The 25873-nt window shown below is 38.3% G+C and overlaps 1 long non-coding RNA gene across 2 annotated transcripts in view; it reads left to right on the plus strand.

Moving 5' to 3' along the window:
- The first annotated feature begins 410 nt into the window (after positions 1-410).
- Positions 411-25873, plus strand: part of LOC143644809 (uncharacterized) — a 40742-nt gene continuing 15279 nt past the window's right edge. Inside the window, exons 1-4 of one of the 2 annotated variants that reach the window (XR_013156877.1) lie at positions 411-870; positions 8782-10774; positions 12338-12485; positions 16189-16348. This is a non-coding gene — a long non-coding RNA (uncharacterized LOC143644809). Of the gene's footprint in view, positions 871-5001; positions 5172-8781; positions 10775-12337; positions 12486-16188; positions 16349-25873 lie in introns of those variants that run through there. The other variant, XR_013156878.1, reaches the window with a different exon arrangement.

Below are 25873 nucleotides of genomic sequence, written 5' to 3' on the forward strand. Positions count from 1 at the left end.
CACTGCATAGATGGCAAGGGATTAGGCAAGTGCGATGCCCGGTTATCAGAACGTGAACTGATGACAATGAAGCAAAGGGGGCTTGATGGTGTGGTTTGCGTTTGTCTGCAGAGCTGGATGTTAGTTTCAGGTGAGCGTTGTAGAGGCTGAATCATGCATGCCGGGAGAAGAAATGTACTTAATCTTAATTGCATTCTTGTAGGGTGACCCCATTGTAAATAGGGCCTTTTGAAGATGTTATTTTTAGCTAAGCTGTGACCAAGTGAACGAGGGTGGCCGTAACGCATGTAAGTGGAAGCTTTTTGAGGAGGACGTACCCGGAGGCAGCGAGGAGTCGGAAGTCGGCGGGAACCGGAAGAGGAAGGAGAGAAGAGCCGCAGGTGACCGGAAAGCCGGTCAGAACGCTACCGAGCCTGGAGAAGAAGCTTGAGCGGCCTCTGTGCCGCGCGAGAGTAGATTCACATGAGGCCAGTTGAAATAGCAACTTTAAGAAACCACAACATAGTTTTTGCAAATATGTACGTGAAATATGCGGGTGCTCCACAGTGGTGTTGGCAATATAGGTTCTTTGGATCGGCCCCACACAGGGCTTTCCACAGCCTGGAAGGACCAGCCTGTGAGGGCAGAAGGGCGTGGCCCTACCTGAGTGCATCTCCCTTGAAGACACCGGGCGACTCGCAAAGCTGTGCAAAGTGAAACTCCTTTATCCATTATTCTCTGATAGTCTTTGTGGAAAGTACACCCACCGATCTCTTTTGCTATGAAATAACTGCTGCAGATTTATGTGTCAGATTATTCACTTGTGAAGCCTCTCTCCCGTCTTCCGTGGTATTCCTTTAATATCAAGTGCAGAAATGGACAGGTAGACATGTAAGTGTTTCGTTTTTTCCTTCTACATAAGTACACCTACCTTGAATGTTTACTATTAATAGGGGATGGTGGTATGCGTTTCACCTAGCTATGTTCTTCAACTGCTAATAGAACGTTATTACTGTTCTATTCATTTAAATGTGTGGCTCAGATTTAAAAAAAAGAAAAAGATCTTAATATCTTATAGTTCCCTAGTAGCTTAGATCTGAACTGTGTTTTCTCTCCTCCACTTCTCAGAAAGAAGATTTTGCATCTCTTTCAGATAAAAGTTGAAGGAGGGTTCATGGTGTCATAGAACTGCTGCTTCTCAACTGCCTAGGGCCTTGCAGGGGAAAAAATGTGTTACCCTACAGAGTGCCAGGAGTACAGTCTGGCTTGGGTCCATGGGTAGATTTCCTGTGCTACTTCTTTGATATTATTAAAAACATCACGTAGCTTCTGTTTTTTAGAGGAGTTTCCCATCTAGTTTAATCATCTATGGCTAGAAAAAAAATTGTTTCTCTTTTCTTTATACCACTGCAGCTGTAGGACGTTTTGGAGGATTACAGTTGGGGGAGGAAGGATGTCGATAGGTAGAGTGAAAAGTTAAGTGGAATGTTCAGAAATTTGCCCTTTTAATGCAGCTGTTGTTTAATGAAGTTCTCCCTAGCACCCTGGACCTTTTAGCCAACATGACATGTTTTAACCCCCTGCCCATGATCCAGTGCGACTGAGATGCTCCTACCTCATCCCCAACTTGTACGCTTTCTGTCTTGTTCCCTATTATGGCTCCTTAAATTTTTCTTCTACTGTGTCCTTACTGAACATCAGGGACAATGGAAACATTCTCCTATACTTTGGTATTCTCTATACCAAATGGTAATTAAGTAAATTAATTTTAATTAATTAATATACTTCTGTAAAGCTGGTATCTGTTTCTTGTCATGTAACAATGTGTTGAGTATTGGGCTATGTCCCTAATATCTTCAGTCTTCACAAACATTTAAGTCATTTTTTTATACCAATTCTACAGATGTGAAAATTGATATCCTGTGTGGTAAAATATCTTATCTAGGTTCCTACAGCCAAAAAGTGTCAGTCAGCAGAACCAGGACTGGAACCTGTGTATCTCTTAAGCCCATGTATTTTCCGTGGTGCCATATAAATAATGTGGCCAGTTTCAGGGCCAGTAAAATAATTTGTAGTAATTCCTTATTTCTTATCCTACCATCATGGTTGAAGTGCTGTCTTCTTTTGGAATCAAGTTGCTTCCAAGATCAATTTCAGGAATTGAAAAATTGTTTAGGTTGAAAGATGCTGTAAATGAATGTTGCTCTCTAAAGTGAAAAGCTCTTTAAAGCTGTTGGAAGCTAGGCTGAAATAACCAGTTTCTATCTATGTTCACATTAGAAAGGCTTAACCTAGAATCACTTTTTGAAATGAAGTCATTGACCTCATTTTTTCTTCTTCTCCTAAACATAACCATTTGGAGATAAATATATGTTTATCCCTTGCCATTTATTGTTGGTGTCCATAGAGGTTTTGTGGATTAGCAGTTTCTGTGGCCATATATACGTATAAACAAGCTACTTGTGGTTTCTGTTGGTGTTAATATCCAGATACTATGATTGTTAACTGGGATGGTGAAACCCAGTGAAATTCCTCTAGTACCATGAAGTCCATTTATTATGTGTCATTGGAATGGTTTTCAGTGGGCCTTGGAGATGAAATTTTGATTTCCCATAATAAGAAGGGATTAAATAAGAACATTTTAATTCCCTTATTATTTTATAACATTTAACAATGGGAAAATTATCTCAGTAGACTGTGAACTTTAAAAGTTAAGGCTGTATTTCTTTATCCCTGGCATGAGGCCAGATGAACTGTATTATAGGATTTAACTTTTGGTTTCCTTTAACACTTCTAAGGAGGACAAAAAGCCTTGTTTGGAAATTTACTTCTTCTTTGCCAATGATCTCCTGTGGCTTTATTTTGGGGGTAGTCATTAATTCATCCAACAAATATTGGAACATCTACTGTATGTTGGAGATTATGATAAGTGCATAATCCCTGCCTCGAGACGCTGAGAGTCTGACAGGGAGAAATATATCGTAATGTGGGTTATAACAGAGATGGGTTCACAGCACTGTGGGGACGCAGAGAAGTGAGATACTGACTCTGTGAAATGAGTGAATAAGGACGTAGAGGATTTGCCTGTTAGACAAAAGAGAATAAGGTATCCCAATTAAGGGATGCAGCAGGCTTGAAAGTGCATGGAATATTTTGAAAACCTAGAAATGTTCAGAGTAACCAGCTTTTGAAGTTGAATGATAGAGATTGTGGGAGAGGAGGAAGGCTGGGGCCAGATAGAATCATCAAGGGCCTTGTATGCTAAGGTCAGGAATTTGGACTTCATCTCATAGGCTCAGGGTTAAGATGAAGAGGCTCAAAAGGTAAAGCAAGAAAGATTGTTTTTCGTTTTTCCTTCAAGAATGGGGACAAGTGGTAGCAAAGAAATATTTATTAACTCTGATCAATTGGGAAGCACAGCTGGTGAGATAGGGCAGGTGTGATTAAACAATACAAAGAGAAAACCAGTTCCATTTTGCCCCCCCTCCCTATTTTTTTAAGTTTTTTATTATAGTAACATATAGAACTCAAAATTTCCCATTTTAACCACTTTCAAGTATATAATTCAGTGGTATTATTACATTTACAATATTGTTCACTTCTTTTTTTATTAGCGTTTTGTTAATTAACATTAGTTCATTTGAATAATTGGAAAGTGGGGCTTTGGATAGGACTTTTCAGCAAGGTAAATAGGAACCCCTCTCATTTTCTTTTCCACGTTTTGTTTTATTGAATAATTCACTGGCGATTTACCAGTAGGAGCCAGACTGTAGTCATCTCTGGAATTTTTAAGGATTGCCCCCTTGGCTTTTGTTCTAGTTTGCTAGCTGCCGGAATGCAATATACCAGATATGGAATGGCTTTTAACAAGGGGAATTTAATGAGTTGCTAGTGTACAGTTCTAAGGCCGAGAAAATGTCCCAATTAAAACAAGTCTATAGAAATGTCCAATCAAAGGCATCCAGGGAACGATACCTTGGTTCAAGAAGGCCGATGAAGTTCAGGGTTTCTCTCTCAAGTGAGAAGGCACATGGCGAACACAGTCAGGGCTTCTCTCTTGGCTGGAAGGGCACATGGCGAGTACAGCGTCATCTGCTAGCTTTCTCTCCTGGCTTCCGGTTTCATGAAGCTCCCAGGGAGGTGTTTTCCTTGTTCATCTCCAAAGGTCACTGGCTGGTGGACTCTCTGCTTCTTGTGGCCTCTCGGTTCTGCTCTGCTCTCTCTGAATCTCTTATTCCCCTTTTATAGGATTCCAATAAACCAATCAAGACCCACCCAAATGGGTGGAGACTTGTCGTCCCTTAATCCAGTTTAACAACCACTCTTGACTAAATCACATCATCCAGGGAGATGATCTGATTACAGTTTCAAACATACAGTATTGAATAGGGATTATTCTATCTTTATGAAATGGGATTTATATTAAAACATGGCTTTTCTTAGGGGACATACTTCCTTTCAAACCAGCACAGCTTTCTTTCACATTAGCAGCCTTGTAAAGGATTTCATGCTTTTTTCCTTCTTCTACATGGTCTTAGGAGAGGAGGGAAATCCTGTCTGTTATACAACGTAGCTCATTCTATAATGGGTTATTGCATATTTCTGCAAAGACAAAGGCTAAGGGAACTTGGAAGAAATTTTTAAAATGGCATTGAAATGTGATGTGTCAGTGGAAAGGGAGAGTCAGAGAACCACAGAAGAGAAGTCAGGCAACTATTTTTGCTTCCTACTTCTCACCAGTTAGGAATTCTAATTCTATAAAGTATTAATGGGATGCAATTTTTAAGAGCGTTACAAGATCAGAAATTTTAAAACAGATAAAAACTAGAGAGCTATCTTTTGTAAAAACATCTCTTCTCTTAGATGTGATTCAGTTCCTTCAATTAAACAAATATTTCTTGAACTTTGCTTATGTGTCCTTGAGGAATTCAGCATCTCCGGGAAGAGTTGGACATGCGAATCACTAGCTATGATGTCATAATGTATAATAGATGGATATATAAAATGCTATATGTACTAAAAAACAAGGACATTTAATTTGCCTGTTAGGACTGAGGAAGAATTTGGAGTAGAAATACCTCCACATTTGAGCTAACATGTAAAGGATGAGAAGGAATTTTCTAGAAATGAAGAAAGGGTGTTCTGGGACTAGGGAACAATACTGACAAAAGCTTGGAAAGTAGAAGTATATGGTATGCTGTGGAAACTTTATCTTCTTTTGCTTTTGGAATCAGCAGGTAGGAGAGGAAGAGGCCTAGGAGGAGGGTGGAAGGTAGTTTATCAGTTAGAATTCACTGGTTATAAGCAACTAGAACTGATGGAATGATGCAGGTCAAACACACACATGTACTCACACTTAAATATGCTTGTACATACATACCCACTCATACAAACTCTCACACATATGACACTCATACACTTACTTCCATAGTCTCCCTCTCTCTCCTTCTCTCTCTTTCACACACACATATACACTATAAATGTATGAAGCATATAGTGCTCCTCACAGAATTATAGTAAATGCCAAAGAGATTCAAGATAGATAGAAAGTAGGGCATGAGAAACTGTTGGTGATCTCTTCAGATAGCCTCATGGGGATCAGTCATGTCACATGATTTCCCTTAAACTTCAAAGTTTAGTGAGAAAGTCTCATTGGTCCAATTTGGATACTTTTTCGCTTGGAGAGAATAGGATCCCTTGACAGAGAGTCCTGTCAAGCTATACCAATGGGGAAAGGTTAGAGTCCCCAAATCAAAATTTGGTTGCTGTTACCCAAATTGATGAGAAAATATATTGTCCAGAAAAATGACGAATGTCCATTATAAGTAAGATGACCTCAAACTGTGAAAAGTCTTAATGTCAGCTGAGAAGTTGGAAGGATATTTCAGAGACTTCATGGCCCATTGTTTGTTGGGAGAGGGGTAATGAAGGAAGGGGTCAAAGAGGAGGTAGAATTTTGTTGCATTTTAATCACAAGAAATTTCTACGAGGACTTCTCTCAGGGACAATTAATTTTACTTCAGAAATTATTACAATAATCATGTTTCTGTTTTCTTAGCCTATAGATTAGTGCAGCAAACTAAGTAAAAGTGATTGTGCAACACACCAATAACTTCTTAAAATGAGAGCCTGATATGGAAAAATAAAGGAAATACAGTTCCAGAGATTGAGGAACTCTAATAAATTTTCCGAGTTGGGGATCACTTAGCATGGAGGAAAGCTTTTTTATGCAGATAAATAGTATATAAACCCATTATAATAGTAAGGATAGGGTAGGTTATGCTGAAGTAAAAACCATTACCAAAATCTCAGGACTTAATATCACAAAAGATTATTTCTTGCTCACACAAGGGTTGCTTCTGTTCTGGGTAACTCTCCAGGGATACTAATCTCCATGTGGAGGCTCATTAATTTAGGCTACTACATACCTGATACCTAAATCTCACAGGTTCTTCAAAGAATGCCATGGCAGGATAAAATTGTCCTTGGAGGGCCTCTCTCCTGACAACTGTTTTTCCTGAAAATGACACATACTTCTACCACTGGGTAGAAATGAAGGTATTAACCCTGTCCAACTGCGAGGGTGGCAGGCAAGTATAGTCTTCCTTTGTACCCAGAAGGAGAGAAAAACTAGATATGCATGAGCACTAGAGATCTTTCCTGCAGATCTTTCCTGCAGCACTAGAGATCTTTTCCTACACTATCCTTATACTGTAACCTAGGGTGATAATTAAAGTACACAACTGTGCTGGAGTCATCTCAGTCAAGTTAAATCATGTTTGATCATATTTTACTTAAGAAGAAAAGTAAGACTCTAAGGCGTTTGTTTAATTCTATTTATTAAAAATAAAATATTATTAGGCAAAAGAAACCTTGGTTCATGTAACACTATCGTCAATTGTCTGTGCAAGACCTTTTAATACAATTTATAAAGGTTTCTTTCAATTATGGTGAAAATAAATAAAAAGAATTTTATAACATGAATAGGAAGACTTCCATTGCCTAGAAGAGAGGTTGGTAAACTTTTTCTAATGGGCCAGAGAGCAAATATTTTAGATATTGTGGGCCAAATGGTTTCTGCCGCAAATACTCAAGTCTGCCATTGTTGTATGAAAGCTGCCATAGACCACATGTAAACAAATGGATGTTGTTGTGTTCCAGTAAAACTTGATTTAAAAAAATAGGTGGAAGGTCAAATTTAACCCACAGGCCATAGCTAACCATCCTCTGATCTAGAAGTTCCCTTGTGTTTATCTCTTGGAAATCCTAGGGCTCCTCATGCTCTCCATTGGATGCTATACAGTGTTCCGTTAGACTCTGGAGTTTCCAAGTAGTTGATTCAGACAGTTCTTGCCAATTCAATAGCTGTTTTGGTGGAATGACTGATTCCCAGAGTTTTCTGCTCTGCCTCATCCCAGAATTCTCTGTCATTTTATTGGTCCTCTTCATTTCTTTGTTGTTTAAATGTTGGTGTTTGTTAGAAGGTCCTATGCCTTCTTTTCTTTTTATTTTGTGCTTTCTTCCTGAATGATATTATCCCTGTACCTTCAGTTAACTTCTGTATTCTGATGACCTCCAACCCATCTATTTTTCTTGCTCTCTTATAAGCTTTCACACAAATAAATGAACTGCTTATGAGACATGTCCATTAGAAACCTCTCATACTCAACATTTCTAAGACCAAACCCTTCATATTTCCTCCAAAACTGTTCTTCATCCTATATTTTTTTCTTTCTGTGAATGGTGCCACCATTCACTGGTTGCCAAATCAGAAACCTAACAAACAACCTTGATACCTTGTCCTCACTGAATTGCCCCATATTTGTATGCTCCTCTCTACTCAGCTTCTCCTTCCCTGCTTTATCCTGTGTCATACTAAAGATTCTTCTAGTCTAGTTATTTTAGTCCATTCTACATACAACATACCAAAGATTCTTCTAGTCTATTCATTTTAGTCCAACCTACATATGACGATCAGGGCTATCTTTCTAAAATGCAAATACAGTTTCCCAAACATTTCATGAAAATCATTGCTTAAAGATAGCTGTCATTAAATTTATTCAACATATATATGCTAGATCCTGCAGTGTGGCCTGACTACTTCGTTGCCTTCTCTTTCATCATTTGGACTCTGCCTAGTCAGTTTTCTTGATTTTCTGCCTGATATTGCACCATCCTATCTAGTGCCTGATTAATTCCTATTTTACTAGAAGATTTCAAGTAAAAATCTAAAAAATACTAAAAAGTAAAAAGCTAAAAAATGCTTCCTAAAAAAGCTCCCCTGATTCTGTGATGCTAGGTTAGGTGGGTTGTGACTATGTTAGGGCCATTTAAAAATACTACAAATCATCTAACAAAAATGAGAAAATACATTTTTTCTGTCACTGTGATTTTGGGGTAGTTTGATACATTGGCTTCTATTTATTATCATAATGCCCCTTCCTGTATAATTCAGTGGCACTTGATACTTATCTCCTACTGTATTCTACATATTTATCAGTAAACTGTATGCTTATTGAGGAAAGGGATCATGTCTATCTTGATCTCCTTTCTGTCTCCAGCACCTAGTAAGTGGCTGGCACTGAATAAGAACAATGATAATCATAGCAATCATTTCTTTTTTTGGGGGGGGTGCATAGTCCGGAAATCGAACCCAGGTCTTTCACATGGAAGGCAAGCATTCTTCCACTGAACTACCTGTGCACCTAGCAATAATTTTTATAGTGTAATTTATATGTACTTGTTCCTTTAATCCTCGCAAATCACCAGAAAGAAGGTAGTGTTATTATTGTTCTTTTACAGATGAGGAGATGGAATCACAGAAAAGTTAAGCAGTGCTCAATGTCACACATTGGAGAATTGGCAGAGTTAAGATTTAAGCCAGGTAAATCTAGATCCACAGTCTGTACTCTTAGTCACTATGTGATACTTCCTTTCTCAGTAAAAGTTCATGAAATAAATGAATGCTAAATGAATGGATAAATCAGTCTTTGAACAACTACTTGTGTTTCTGTAAATGGAAAAAAAATATTTCTCTCCTCCCATTTTTCTCTGGTTCATTCAACATGACCTATCCTGTAAGACAGCTCAGTTGTCATATCCTCCAGGAATCTTTCTTCATCCCTCCTGTCTGAGTTAGGTGCCCTTCCACTGAGCTACATTATCCCATTATGCATACCTCTAAACTTCACATTTGCCTCACCATTTGTAATTATCAGTCCGGTCATCTGTTTTTCTCTTCAAACTGTGAGCTTGATACTCAAGATCAGCGAATGGATCATATCTGTGCACACAGCTGTTATAATTTGGATCATGTTCCTTACAAAGATATGCCTTAATCCCCAGTCCTGTGGATATGGACCCATTTCAGATAGAATCTTTGAAGATGTTATTAATTAAGGTGAGGTCAAACTGAATCAGGGTGGGGCTTAATCCAGTATGACTGGAGTCCTCATAAGCAGAGGAAATTCGGACACGGTAGGAAACAGATGGAGAGAGAGATGGCTGTGTAACATAGGCAGAGACTGAGTTGTGGATTGCTGACAAGTCATCATCACAATGCTACAGACTTCAGAGAAAGCATGGCCCTGCCAATGCCTTGATTTTGGACTTTTACCCTCCAAACAAATCCCTGTTGTTTAAGCCAGTTAGTCTGTGGTACATTGTTATAGCAGCCCTAGCAAACTAAGACACTTACCAGCTACTTGCTCAGTGCCTAGACCATTATAAATAGTTCATAAATGTTGGTTGACTATATGAAAGAATGAAAGAAAGATAGAAGAAGAAAAAAAAGTTAGAAGGAATAAATGACTTTCTTTAGAATAAGATTTCTCAGGAGCAGTACTGTTGACATTTGGGGCTGGTTAATTCTTTGTCATGGCAGCTATCCTGTGCATTATAGGATGTTTAGCAGCCAACCTGGTCTCTATTCACTAAAGGCCAGTAGCTACCACTTCCCACACTTGTGACAAAAATATGTCTCCACACATTGCCACATGCCCTTTGGGGTGTAAAATAGCCTATTGTTCAAACATCTGTTCTTACTTAGTATAGCATCATAAAAGGTGGGTGTTAATTCTTCACCCACTCCTTTCTCCTGCGTTAATTAGAACTCTAGGTTATGAAGGACAGAAACTCAGCTCAAACTAGTTTGAACAGAAAGTTGCTAGTGTAAACCATAAGGAACTCAAGAAGAATATGAATTTGGCTGGGGTTCAGGAACAACTGAAACTGCTCACAAATTTGACCAAGTCAGACTTTCTCAGTCTCTTGTTATTGTTTCTCTTTGCTCAATGGTTCCTTCTTTTCCCCCTTGTTATAATCACCTTTCTGTCCACACTGGAAAAGTTGGCCACATACAACAAAAAGTTTAAGTACCTTACAATATCAGTTAACAAAGAGAGATGACATAGTTTTCTATTTCTATGGTAGTTTGTAGCTGCTGTGTATCCCAGAAAGGCCATGTTCTTTTAATCTATTCCTGTGAATACAGACCTATTGGGGGTGGGACCTTTTGCTTGGGTTATTTCAATTGATATGTGATATGACCTATTCAAGGTGGGTCTTAGTCCTTTTACTGGAGTCCTTTATGAAGATAAACAGAAAAAGCCTGGAGTGCTTAGAGAGAAAATCCCTGGAGAAGCTAAGAGACAACCTACAGGACACAGAGAGGAAGCCACTGGAACTGGGAGCTGAAAGCAATGAAACCTGGGCACCAAGGACCAGCAGACATCAGCCATATTCCCTCCCATGAGATAGACTTTTCAGATGTCAGCAGTCTGTCATCAGAGTCCAGGTATCATCTTGTTGATGCCTTGAGTCGAATGTTATCATAGCCTATGAACTGTAATTTGTAAGCTAATCCTTACTGTAAAAGCCAACTTATTTTTGGTATATTGCATTCTGGCAGCTTTAGCAAACCAAAACAATTTCCAAGTCCCCAAACCCTGGAAGGTGATTCATTGGCTCATATTGGGTCAGATGTCTACCTCTGAACCAATAAACTGTGGACACTATCAGAGGGCAGCACCAGATATGGCAGGTCTTGTGGGAATCAGATGAATACATTGGAATGGGGAGATTGAAAGACCATTTCAACAGGAAGGTGTAGAGTGGATACATAATGGATTTCCACCAAAATCTGTTTCTAAGTTAAACCCACAGGAAAAAAAAATCAGTTTAAGCATTTGGAAACAAAGCAGATTCCTTTAATGGAGAAACTATCTTCTTGACTTGAAAATTGGCCCAACCCATCACACATCAGTTAATAAAAGAAGCACAATGACCCTGGGCCACATATTGTGTGGGGTGTATCAGTGTGATTCCCAGCACAGGCCAAGAAAACCTTAGTGGGTGATTGTCTCCAGGAGCTACGCAATTTTGTGTTCCAAAGCCAGTGCAAACTCCAACTACACTCTCTCCATCTGGTTAAGTGCTTGGGCTCCCTCCATGGTGCCTGTTTGTTTACATATTTACAGAAAAGCTTCATTTACCTTCAGCTATTTGCAAATTATTATCTCTCCATCCTGCCATGTGTTTAGTTTATCTTTGGGTTGAGGGGGATGGTGTGGGGAACACATACAGTTGGAGGGGGGTAAAAGAAAGATATTAGGCTCAGTGGTTTGGATACTGACAAAGCTGAAGCTTATGTGTGGGCAACACATACAGAACCTTTAGTCAGCAGGGAGGAGGAGGTACAGAAAAGTATCACAGCTGAATTATATTTTGTCCTTGGGTTTTTTTTTTTTTTTTTTTTTTGCATGGTCAGGCACCCGGAAATCAAACCCAGGTCTTAGGCATGGCAGACTGGAGTTCTGCCACTGAGCCACCATCACATCACTCCCTCTGGTGGTTTTTAAAACTGTTAAGTCCTTTTTTGGAAAAGCATACATGAATTTATTCCCCAGTGACCTGGCCTGAAATTTCCCTTTCCCAGTTTTTGGTACACTGCCTTGGGTCTCTTTAGATATCTGTTCAAATGACCATCAGCAGGAGTTGATGATTCTACTGTGGAGAAGTTGAAATATATTGACTATCTAGACATCTTCCCCTGGTCATGTTGGCCTCTTGGGATGGTGGAGTTGGGGTTGGGGCGAGTAGTGGCAACAACAGATTTTATTCCCAGTTTAAACAAAGATCAAATTGCATAACATCTCTGTAGGCAACTCCCACCCAACTGACTCAGAAGGAGCTCAGCTCACAGGTCTTCCACATGGGGCTCCATACTGTCCCTTAACTTCACTCTGCATACCTCTAGCCCTCCTCCAGTGTGGCCTCCTGCTGTCTAACCTTTTCTCAATTGCCTACATTCTGGTATGTCTGACTCTTTGTCAGGAAGTCCTGTTTGATGTTCTTCCAGTATTACTCTCCTACGTAAATGCACCTGAGTGTTCTACAGCCATCTTGTCCCCTTTTCTCCTGTGTGTCATCTGGATTTGGCTTCACTATTTATTCTACAGAAATCTACTCAGTGCCTTCTCTGTACCAGATCCTATATTAGTGAGTAGGTAAGTAATGGTGAAAAAGTTAGACTAGGACATGCTTTTGAAAATTATACATTCTAAGGGGGGAAGCAAGTAAATGTATTAATTTTCTATGTACAGTATGTATTATGAAGGAAATAAAGAAGATAATATGATGTGATGGAATTGTGGGAGATATTTTAGTAGAATGGTTAAGAAACTGCTCTCTAAGGGGGTGACATTGTAGCTGTCACTTGAAAGAGGAGAAAGAGCCAGCCAAGTGAATTCTCCTTGTAAATTCTAGATGCTTATTTGTAGCATATCATCATTCTGAATAAATCAAGATCCACGAAATGGTTATTTTGCTTTTGAATTACCTAGCTTGCAGATGTACATGAACTACATTGTAAATGCTTGAATGTAAAAATCACAGCATAAAACTTAAACCACATCCTAGTCATTTTGTCCCAGTGCTGCCAGCACCCTGTGCATCTTAATACTGATGCACCCCAAGGGTATTGCTTTCCAGTCCTACTCTTGACTCTATTTGACTCCGGAAATTTTGAACATGTCCTTGGCCCTTCTTCATCTTAATTTCTTAATTTGAACAATAAAGTAATTAGACTACGTGTTTTATTAGACTCTCTTCCAGTTAAACATTTTACAATTGAGGTATTCCATCATAAACGGTGAGTAGCTACTGAGAGAGAGCACCAGGATATCAGGATAAAAACACAATGAGATGTGTAGGTATGAAATGTATGGAGATAAAATTAATTTAGAACATGGTTAAAAAAAACACGTGTGTATTTTACCAGAATAACATTTTTTAAATGAACACATACAAGACCATAAGAAGAAAAATAAAGAGGTGAATCGAAGCTATTGAGATGCATTCAGGGAAAACAGTCATGTTCCTCAGAGTAGATGTAAACATTCCAAATTTGGGACTGTAAAACACATCAGGTTACCTGATTTAGCTGACCTATTGAACAAATTTTGATATATTTTAAGGAACCACATGCTTTCTTAAGAGACCAAGGGATTGTTTATAAATCTGTGAAGGAATTATTTACTATTATATGCAGGCATTAATTGCCAAAGCACTCAAATTTCTCTCACTGCCCTGGTGTAAGTTTCCTGGAGAATGAGTGAGGTTGATTATGGACCTTTGCAAGTAACTGCTTAAGTCCCAAAGTCATCACAGGAAGCTTTGCGTTGGGGGCATTCATTCAGACCCCTGTCTCAGCACACAGGTTATATGCTGTGACTGTCCTAGGGCTCCACCCCCCTTATTCACCTTTGTATCTTAGTTTCTTTTGATCAATAAGTGTTTATTGGCTGAATGAAAGATTGAATCCCAACTGGCATTCATAGTTGGACTATATTTTACATGATGGAGGCATGTAAGAACAATTTTTTGGGGGGGAGGGGTAGATGGGAAATCATTTTGTGAATTGATTTTTAATTTCTGCCATTTTATAAACTAATGTAACTTTTTCAAAAGCTCTAAGGCCTTTAAAAATATTTTTATTAAGAAATTTTCACACACACACATACAGTCCATACATAGTATATAATCAGTAGCTCACAATGTCATCACATAATTGTGTATTCATTACCATGATTATTTTTAGAACATTTGCATCCAGAAAAAGAAATAAAAAGCAAAAAGAAAAAGAGTCATACATCCCATACCCCTTATCCCTCCCTCTCAATGATCAATAGTATTTCCATTTACCCAATTTTTTACCCTTTATCCCCCCCATTATATTTATATTTTTTATCCTTATTTTTTAACTGATCTGTCCATACTATGGATAAAAGGAGCATTAAATGCAAGGTGTTCACAATCACACAGTCACATTGTAAAAGCTAGATAGGTATACAATCATCTTCAAGAATCAAGGCTACTGAAACACAATTCAGCAGTTTCAGATGCTTCTGTCCAGCCACACCAATACACCACAAACTAAAAAGTGATATCTTATATTACATAAGAATAACTTCCAAGATAACCTCTCAACTCTATTTGAAATCTCTCAGCCACTGAAATTTTGTCTCATTTCTTTCTTCCCCCTTTTGGTCGAGAAAGCTTTCTCAATCCAATGATGCTGAGTTCCTGCTCATCCCTGGAGTCCTATTCCATGTTTCCAGGGAGAGTTAGACCCCTGGGAGTCATGTCCTATGTAGGGGGCAGGACAGTGAGTTTACCTGCTGAGTTGGCTTAGAGAGAGAGGTCACATCTGAGCAACTTAAGAGGTTTCCTGGGGATGACTCTTAGGCATAATTACAAGTAGGACTAGCCTCTCCTTTGTAGGAATAAGTTTCATAGGGGTGAACCCCAAGATCAAGGGCTCAGCTTATTGAATTTGTTGTCCCCACTTCTTATGAGGACATGAGAATGTCAGGAAAGTTTAATATTTCCTCCTTTCTCCCCAGTCCCCTGAGGGGACTTTAAAAATACTTTTTTATTCTCTGGCCAAATCACTCTGGGATATATTGGGGCATCACACTAACCGGTACAAACCAACAAGAGCTCACACCCTATTCACAATTCCATGTAATTATGGTGTTTAAATACACTGACCATATAAGTTAAATTAGATAATATGCTACCCAAAATATAAATTTTGCACCAGATAAACATCTCTTCCTTTGGTCTCACACAGAAGTTGAAGTTTTAAAATATAGACCATATAATCCTTTACCCTGTATTCTGATTTACCTTAGTCCTATCCAGATCAGCTTCATTCATATCTCTAGTTGAAGTCGGATCACTTTTTCAACTTTTGTTTTTAACAGTTCCTGTATGGGGAAATGCTGGCTCTCATAGTTTCAATGCTCTATCTCAGAGTCTCAGGTGTCCCATAAATACCTGAAGTTTCAGGGAATGACCAGGTTGCAGACAAGTATCTCAGTATCTAAGAATTCTAAGACCTTTTTAAAGCTTTTAAAAGAATGGTATAGTAAGCATTATTTTACAAATTTATATATAGATTCCATAGATTTGTGTATGTGTGTGATATTCCATTTTTCATGCTATTTGGTGTACTCTTTGGAGAATAACATTTTATGTGTTACTTGTTGGGTCTGTTTCTGATACCTGGCTTCTACCTTGTAGTCTCTGGCTTTTATTTAAAATTTGAACTAAGGAATTTGAACTAAGGAATTTGGAGAGTCAAGGTCAATCATTAGTGAAATAAACTGTTCTTGAGGCATAGCATGGAGAGGCAGTTTGCTACAGTGATTTCAAGAGAGTGTCCTCTGAGGTCGGCTTGCAGAGTTGGAATCTTGTCTCCAACACTACTGCTTGTATGACCTTGGGAGAAGTTAGTCACCCTTTCTTTGCATCAGATTCTGCATCTGTTAAATGGAAATAATAACAGTGCCTACCTCTTGGTTATTATGAAGACTAAGTGAAGTAAAATTTGCAGAGCTCTTAGAAGAGTGTCTACATATAGTGAGCACTATGTTTTCTCTCACTGTTATTATTAGGGAAAGAATTATAATGTGCATTGATGCATATCAGATTCACAAAGTAGGATGCACCTAGAGAGGAAAGGAGAAGAAGCGGACTGGGAAAGTAAACAGAAAGGATTTCAATTTTATCTATAATATTTTATTTCCTAAAAAAATAGAGAAAAGGTCTGTAGTCACTATGAAAATATGACAGCATTTGCTAATTTTGAGTGACAGGCTCATAAACATTCTAACTTATCTGTTGTACTTTTCTATTTTTTTTTAGTTTAGAAATTCATGGACAAATTTCAGAAACAACAAAAGCAAAAAGAAGGCAATAAAAAACAAAACCCTATGCAGATTGTCTTACTGAAAAATGGAGGATTATTAGTATTAGTAATGCCACTGGTAATAATTTTCAAAGGAAAATGATCCCACGTTGAGAGGTTTGTACTGAATGTTTTTTTCCTACTTGCTTTCTACACTGTTCTACTGGTAACTGCATTATGTTGGAGATTGCTTATTGTCTCCCAGAAACATTCTTCTTATATCATGTCTTAATTTCTTAGGGCTTTGTAGCAAAGTACCATAAATTGGGTGGCTTAAAACAACAGAAATATATTGTTTTGCAGTTCTGGAGACTGGAAGTCCAAAATCAGGGTTGGCAGGGCCATGCTTCCTTCACATCATAGAGAAAAATCTGTTTCTTGTCTTTCCTAGCTTCTGGTGAGGGCTTGTTGCCAATCTATGGTGTGGTTTGATTTCATCATCGTATGACATTCTCCCTTCTGAATCTCTCCTGCCCTGTGTCCAGATTTCCTTTTCATATTGGATTAAGGGCTTACCTTACCCTGTTTAACCTCATTTTAACCTGCCTAAGTCCATCTGTAACAATTCTATTTCCAAATATGGTCATATTCTGAGATATTGGGGAATAGGACTTCAACATATCTTTTTTTTGTGGAATGACAACTCAATCCATTACACACAGTAACAAGTTTTAGTTGGACACTAGCCCATCTGATAAAGACTATGTTTCCTTGACTTCCTTGCAGGTAGATGTGGCCAAGTGATTCAGTTCTAGAAAATTGAATGTGAACCTAAATGATATGTGTGACTTTTATATTCTTCCCTTAAAGAGAAGTAATGTACCCTTCTCCCTTTTCCTCTTCCTACTTGCGGGAATATGGACGTGAGGGTGGAGCTGTAGCACTATGATGTGTGCTTGGGACGTATATGTGAGAGAGAAATGAACTTCACCTCCCCCCTTTCTTTTTACATGGGCAGGCGCCGGGAATCAAACCCGGGTCTCCAACATGGTAGGTGAGAATTCTGCCACTGAGCCAGAAAATATGACAGCATTGAACTCCTTTTTAAGATGTTAATTTTAGGTTGCTTTTACTGAAGCTGACATGATATCCTAACATACATCTACCCAAAAGAATCATTCTATCTCTACTCTTTGTCCATGTGTTTAGTAAAGGTATTAATTTCCTCTCTGGATTGAGGAGTGGGCTTGTCCCCAATTAGACCAATGTGTTGCAGTAAGGTATGTATGTTAAAATTATTGAGCATGAAAAGGCCTCTTTCGACTGGGGCTTCCAGAAGATAAGCTTCGGACATAGCACTGTTGGTGGCCACTTTACTATCAAGGGTAAGGGCCTTCCCCAGAGTGGAGGGAGTGAGATCAATTCCCTCCTACATCATTTCCAGGCTTAGATCTAGTTATGGCTGGGAGTTTTTACAGCTGGTATTTTCAATTACATGAACCAGTAAATTCTATTTTTGTTGCTCAAATCAATTTGTGTTTGTTTTTGACATTTTCAACTTAAAATTTCCTGAATAATGCAGAGCTGACACCATCTGACCTTTGGAGACTACATTCCTACTTTGTTAGAATATTTTTCATGTTATCTACTGCTGTTTAACATCTGCCTCCCACCCACCCTCCCAAATAAGTGGCTTACAACAACAATTTGCTATTCACTCTCATTTCTTAGTATGAATGGGCTCAGCTGGGCAGTTCTTGCTTGGTGCCTCTCAGGTGTTGCATTCCATGTCTGCTGGGGCTGGAGTTATCTAAAGACTTGACTGGGCTGAATATCCAGGATGGCCTCTTCACTCACATGTCAGACTTGTTTCATGGTGACTGGCTTCCCCTAGAGTAAGTCTACCAAAACTGCAAAGTTCTTCTGACCCAGCCTCAGAACTCATACAGCATCACTTTTGTTGAATTTTGTTGGTTTCAGGCAAATTAGAGTCTCAATCCAGATTCAGAGGGAGGGGACAGTGGAATGTATGGTTCATTGTGGGACACCTTTAAAGACTAGCTGCTCCAAATTTTCTGTTCTCAAATTTTCATTAGTGGAAGTCCAATTTCCCTTTGTTGTCAGAAGCAATAGAATAACCGATCATTACTCCATTGCATAGCAAGGTTTGGATACAAGTGTGAAATAGAAATTTTGTGATTTGTATGCTTCTAATTGTAGCTCTCTTCACTTGGGTATTATGGCCTTCCAGCTTGCCCATGGGGCAAGGTTGTTTGTCTGTTAAAGCTTTTGTCATCTCAGAACATAACACATTCTGAATAAAAGTCTGGATACAATGTAAAATTCCTTGAACAAGTGCTAGATATTTCTTTATAACTTCCACCCTTGTGAATGTTCACAGTGCTGTTTATAGAGAAAATGTTTCCAGCTGGTAGATTATAAACCTCCTGGTACAGGTGGTTTCGTCCTTGATCATAGAAAAAATAACTGGTTGGGTTCTATGCTAATCAGAGCAGACCTCATTCTTTCTGTGTGTGAAGAAACCTCTCAATGAACCTCTTTGAGGCAAAAGCTATTTGAATGATTTTTCTGAATGACGCAGCATTGAGCTCAGAGGAGGAAGATCAAATCTGGTTAAAGAGACTAAGATGTTGAAAAAGTCTGAATGTCCAGCTGGGCTTCCTGCTAGTCATAGACTTGTAATAGAAACTTTGATAAAATATGACCTTTCTGAAGTGCAAGTTCTCTAGGGAAAGTAAAGCAGTTTGAATTGAGGCAATGAATAAAAGAAGTGGTCTAAATTAGTTGCTATAATTAAACATGGAGGTGATAGCTAAGATTTCATAATCGTTTTTTTATAAGCCTTTGTTCTATTATTTATATCAGATATTTGAACCCAAAGACCAGTCATATATCTTAGAACTCACCATTGATGGATACCACTTTGGGTGCTTAATTGCTTCTAAAGCACTTAATTAAATAGTGATCAGCCTGCTAATAAAGCTGTCATTTACCCAATATCTGAATTCCTATTTTATAGGGGCTTAAGCAGGCCACATTGCTTTGGGATTGCAGAGGGCATGCTGATGGAGGTATTCTACCTGAGATAATATGAGGCTAGGAAAATTAGTTGGTATGAATCTAAAGCAGGTTCTATGAGGAAATTCAAAAGACAGAATCCCAGAGACACCTGTTGCAAATGTCTAGTTCAACAGGACCAAGATCAAGATGGAAGTTTATGCATATCAGATGGAGGGAGGAGCAGGTCAGGAAGGAGCAAGGAGGAGCCTTAGGTCACGTACCTTCTTGAATGCAAGAACCGTGTACACCTCACTTTACACACTAGTTTATGTATGTGGCTAAGAAATAGAATGGTAGTGATAACAAAAACAATTGCAGCAGCAGCAAAACAACAAACATTTATTGAGCATTTACTGTGTGTGAGATACTGTTTTATATGCTTTAAGTGACTGCCCCATTTAATTTTCAAAAAAAATTCTGTGAGGAAAGTACCAGTATCATTCATATTTATAGATGAGGAATTTGAAGCCAAGAAGAGATAAGCAAATTGCCTAAAGTCTCATCTGCAGTTGAGTAAGAGAGCTGGAATTTGATCTCACCTATGTCTCGTCCTAGAGCTCAGGCTTTTTTTTTTTCCATGCACAAATTAATATTTATTGAATGTTTAAGTGTTTACATAATATCAGATATAGCTAATATATAGATGGCATAAATGAAGTAATATACTATGATGAAATCAACAGTTTCTTGTTGAAAAATATATTACAAATGTTTAGGCATCTTATTAGTGTGAGACAATCTAATGAACCAAGAGAAATTCATTAATAATCTCAACAGAAAATTCTCACAATGTATAAAAATGGATGGTTATTAGGCCTCCCCCCTCAGTGTACTTCATTAGTGTAAAACTTAACTAGACACGGATACATTTTCAAATTAAAGAGCAGAGAAAGAGAAAAGTGAAGAAATTGAAAATGGTTCATCACCATTTGAAATATTATTACAGGAGATAGGCATATTAAAAATGAAGAAATAGTAGACATACTGAGTTCTCCTTTCCATGGAAAACTACAAAATTTAACCAAGTGCTGTCAAAGTTTGAATTCTCCAAGGAGAAATTTGTTTTCAGTGAATACATGTGATTTACAAAAAATGAAACAAATAAACAAACGAGAAAAACAGCCTCTGACACGGTTCCTCAACAATAAGGTAATAATTTAAGTCCTGCACAAATTTCATCTTCAATGGTTTTAAGCAGTATGCAATACTAGGTATTGAAAACCACAATCCTGTTTTGAACATCAAAAACTGATTTATTTTCATGAATGAATTTTACTTGGGGCAAACTTATGCTAACTTGGAGATCCCATATTTTTTTTTTAAATTCACATATGAAACATCTAACCAATTTGAAGTATAGAATTCAGGGACATTTGGACAATCACACTGTGTAATTATCACCTCTATCAATCAAACTATTTATATACTTAAAAAATTTTTTTTATTGTGAAAAATAACATGTATACAAAAAAGCAATGAATTTCACACACCACAACAATTCGTTATAGAACAGAATTCAGAGTTTGGTATGGGTTACAGTTCCACAATTTTAGGGGTTTTCCTTTTGTCTGCTCCAAGACACTGGAGACTAAAAGAAATATCTATCTAATGATTCAGGAGTCATACACATTTGTTAAATCCTATCTTCTCTTTTCTAACTCCACCTTCTCCTTTAATCATTTTTAAAAATTGTTTTTTATTGATATATATTATATATTCACATACCATGTAATCATCCAAAGTGTACATTCAGTGGTTCACAGTTATCATCATATAGCTGTGCATTTATCATCACTATTGACTTTTTCTTCTTTTTTTGAACAATAACATATATACAAAAAAGCAATAAATTTCAAAGCACATCACAGCAATTAGTTGTAGAATGGATTTCAGAGTCTGGTATGGTATTTCAATTTTAGGTTTTTACTTATAGTTGCGCTGAGATACTGGAGAGAAAAGAAATATCAGTATAATGATTCAGCAATCATAGTCATTTGTGAAACCCTACCTTCTGTGTATAACTCCACTATCACCTTTGATCTTTCTCCCACTTTTTAGGAGTATATGGGCTATGCCCATTCTAACTTTTGCACATTGGAAGGGGCTGTATATACTATGGGATAGGGGGTTGGAACTAGTTAATGTTCTGGAGAGGTTGACCCCTTTGCATTTCAGGACTTATCTGGTCTAGGAACCCATATGGACATTGTAGGTTTCTAGAAAGTTATCCTAGTGCATGGAACCTTTGCAGAATCTTATATAATGACCTAGGTGTTCTTTAGGATTGATAGGAATGGTTTTGGTTGGGGTTTGGCAAGTTATGATAGATAGCAATGTCTAATTGAAGCTTGCGTGAGAGTTATCTCCAGAGTCACCTTTTGACTCTTTTTGAATTCTCTCAACCACTGATAGCTTATTTGTTACACTTCTTTTCCCGCTTTTTGGTCAGAAATGGCATTGTTGATCCCATGGTACTAGGGCCAGGCTCATCCCTGGGAGTCATCTCCCTTGAACCCAGGCTTTTAATTGTATGATTTGGACAGCAAGTTTAAGATGTTCATATCCACTTATTGTTTGCATGGGGGCTTTGAGTGAAGAGATAGGTCTTAACTTTCCTGGAATAGCCCCCCTTGTGAATAAGTGTTCACACTTATGAACCATAAGTGTGTTCATACTTGCTAGAAAACAATTCCTTATTTTTGACTTGTGTGATAGTGTCACTTTTATTCTAGGGATCCTATTCAATGAATGACAGCCCTAACTACTAAATGGTTTAAAGACACCTGTGACTAGCACGTTGCTTCATTTACATGAGGTAGGAGGAGTGCAGCCTTCCAGTTCTCAATCATTTATACCTTTCTGCTGAATCTTTTGTTATTCCTGGAACCTGAATTGTTTAGTCACTGTGGTGGGTCAGTAAGTTTTAGACCTGGCTTATTATCAAGATGAGCTTGAAGCCTGTTAAAGGTATGTATTGTTGGGATGCCAACCCAGACCTCCTTCTGAATGAAAATCTTCAGGGTAGAGTCCTTAAATCTGTATTTTTAACAATTTTCCCTCCCCAGGCAATTATAAATTGGCTTCCTACCCCCTCCCCAAGGAGCAGAATCATGAGGTAATTTTAATACTGCGATATTGGCTGTGCCAAGTCCTCACTGGGCCATACTACAAGGCTGCATGGGAGTAGTTTGAGAACAGAGAGGCCTTTCAGTATCTAACGCAGTTTGAACAGTACCTCTTGGCAACATGAATTTGCTTATTCCTACTCTTACGATCAACCATTTTGCGACCCAGCTTCTTTCTCATACACTGCTTGTTTTTTGGCATTTCTACCAGCTTTCAACTGCTTAGCTCTCTTTCTTAAATTCTAATTTCCAAGTTAAATGATCTAATTTGTATGGTTTGTCACTGTTGTCTTCATGGGCAGAACTCTTAAGTTGGCCCACTTCAGAGACTTCCAGTTGGCTTATGTAATGGTTGACCTTCAGTAAGCTGCAGTCTCCTGGTGGAATCAACTGTAGCAAAGGTGGGATGGTCTTATAGTAATGAATATAGTCACCTACCTTAAATATAATAATTTAGAATGCAACTAAAAATAGTGACCTCAATAAGAATTGTGGGTGGGAACCCTAGAAAGGAGCTGAATTAGATGAACAAGAAATTTCCAGGGAGAAACTCCTTGTATGTCATAAGTTCTCAGTAAATATAGAGGAATAAGTGGATGAAGGAGGTGTGCAAGCTAACAAGGAAGATCTGAGACCTTAATTAGGAAGGAGCACATAGTCTAAAATTCCTCCAGGTAAAGCACGGGTCTAGTGGGTGAAAGTGACGTATTAGCATTGAATAGCTGAGATGGCTCTGTGATATCCCATGTCTACATGTAACATACACACTATTGTTCAATGTATGGGTTACCTAGGAATTTTGGTTCAGTTTAGTATTTTAGTAGTCTTTTTTTGAAGAGAATATTGATTCTGAATTTTGGTTATTTCCAGGAAAATGATCACCCAGCAATACTGCATAAAACTAATCACCTGGGGGAATGCAGTTAAAATTGCAGTGTCATAGGTGCTGCAATTTAAATCAATCATGGCTAATTAGGAGTTCATGTTTCTAGGGTGAGCAAATCTGAGGACAAGTTAAGGAGTAGCTATTACATGTCTAACTGCATGTAATAGACTTGGACATATCCATATGATAAGCAGTCATGGCTCTCTTTCTCCACAGAGCTCTGAAAAGGCCCCAGAATCCCTCTCACCATGGCTTTCAGAACAGTCACTATGGGCCAATCAGAGTCAGGACACTGATTGCATCCCAAGAATGATGTATATGGTTCTCCACAGAGGACAAATGGGCATACCAGTTCTCCTCAATTTCACCTGTAACTTACCAACTGTTATGGGTTGAGTTGTGTCCCCCAAAAAGGTATATTCATGTTCTAACTGCTTCTGTGAATGTGACTCTTTTTGGAAATAGGACCTTTGAAGATGTAATTAGTTAGGTTCAGGCCAATTAGTTAGGTGGGCCCTAATCCAAAAAGACTGGTGTTCTTATAAGAAGGGAAGAAATGGAGACTGACAGACAATCAGGGAAGAATATCATGTAAAGACTGTGGCAGAGATTGGAGCCCAAGGATTGCCAGTAAACCACTAGATGCTAGCAAAAGTCAAGGAACGGTTCCTTTAGCCCCCAGAACTGATACAATAAATCTTTGTTGTTTAAAGCCACCCAATTTGTGGTGCTTGTTATGGCAGCCCTAGGAAACTAACACACAAACCTTAACTTTCTCCCTGACCTGACCCTTTTGTTTAGCCAATACTGACAAAGCATGTACGGTTTATATACAGTAGGGTAGGGAATTTGCTTTCCAATCCTGTCTTCCCAAACCCATGTTTCTTTCAAGACCCAACATCAGAACCTCTTTGTCTGTGAGGTTTTACCACCACAATCTTCCCTTTTCTTCATATTCTGGTTTCAAGGCTGAATTGATATTTCCTCTTCAGTGCTTCTACTCTATTTCTGTAGAAGACTCTAGGAGCTTTTTAGCCTATGACTTGTTTCCCTAAATTTTCTCCCCAATGGCAATGAGCTCTACAGCAGACATTGTCACAACTGTGTAGAGATACATATGCATGTATATATACACATATATGCAAATATGTACACACATATTTAGTTATTACTGAATGGATAAACTAGCATCTTATTTTGTGTGATTTTCTATTATTTTGTATAAATTTGTAAATAATGTTTCCCCTTTTTCTCATCTGGCTCCTCTTTGTGATAGGTACATACTATTTCAACAGTTCCAACAACAATTCTCCTTTTTTATTCAACTAACAATTCTCAAGAACTAATGAGAAGCTAAATTTTATTAACATTTCACAATTTATAAGGCATATGTACAGTGTACCTTTAGATAGCAGTGTATTTAAGTTCCACCATATTTTTGTTTAATTTAATGAATTTATGCTACTTTAAAAATTATGAAATGAAGTTCATTTTTCCCCTAAAGTTACATGTTAGGAGGACATCCAGGAAAGCTAGCAGGAGTGATAGATGTTGCAAAGTTCTCTGTTAAACAAGTCACTAAGCCCATAATGGAAAAATATGAGCAAGCCCCCCCCCCCCCCCGAAATATTGTAGACATAGGTAGATATTCATGAATATGGATACTTGTGTAGTATGTAAGAATGCAAGTTCCTAAAGATAGATAAAGGTGACCCAAGTAGCAAAATCAAGCGTTTCTAAGAGAATACTCACAAACAGCCTGACAGTGTCAAGTCGTTGGCAGATTACTAAGAGAAGAAACTATGACAGGACTCATGGTCTAGTCTATAGGTGTTTTGGTTTGCTAATATTGCAGTAATACAATATATTAGAAATGGATTGGCTTTTACAAAGGGGATTTATTAGGTTACAAATGCTTAACTCTAAGGCTATGAAAGTATTCAAATTAAGACATTATCAAGAGTATACCTTCATTCAAGAAAGGCAGATTGTGTCCAGAGTTTCTCTGCCACATAGGAAGGCACATGGCAAGGTCTTCTGATCTCTCCTAGGTTGGTTTCCAAAATGGCTCTCTCAGCTTCTGTGGGTCCTCTGGCCACTCTTGGGGTGTTTTTCCCACTTTAAGTGTCTGTGGGTCCTCTCTTAGCTTCTGTGGGTGAACTCTGGATATCATCTCTTAGTTTAGCATTTCGGGTCATTTTGGGTCTTCAAGCATCTGTTTTCTCCACTTGGTTTCATCTCTCTGTTCTCTGTATCTGCTCTGAGTTCTCTCTCTGTTTTCTGTCTTTTATTCTCTCCATAGAGTACTCAAGTAAGTAGATTCAAACCCAGTTTGAATGGGCAGGGTCATATCTCCATGGAAACAATCTAATCAAAAGATCCCACCCACAACTGGGTGTGTCACATATCCATGGAAGCTACCTAATCAAAAGGTTCCGCCCACAACAGATCTGTACCCACAAGATTCAATTAGAAGAATAGGGCTTTTCTGGAGTACATAAAAGTTTCAAACCAACACAGTAGGCATTCCAGGATGATGTAGCCCAATAGGCCCTACCCCCAGGTACGAGCAGGCGATACAACAGTTCAAGCAAACACTAAATTTTTATG

The sequence above is a fragment of the Tamandua tetradactyla genome, chromosome 8 (assembly GCF_023851605.1).
Source record: "Tamandua tetradactyla isolate mTamTet1 chromosome 8, mTamTet1.pri, whole genome shotgun sequence".
In the NCBI taxonomy this organism is placed as follows: domain Eukaryota; kingdom Metazoa; phylum Chordata; class Mammalia; order Pilosa; family Myrmecophagidae; genus Tamandua; species Tamandua tetradactyla.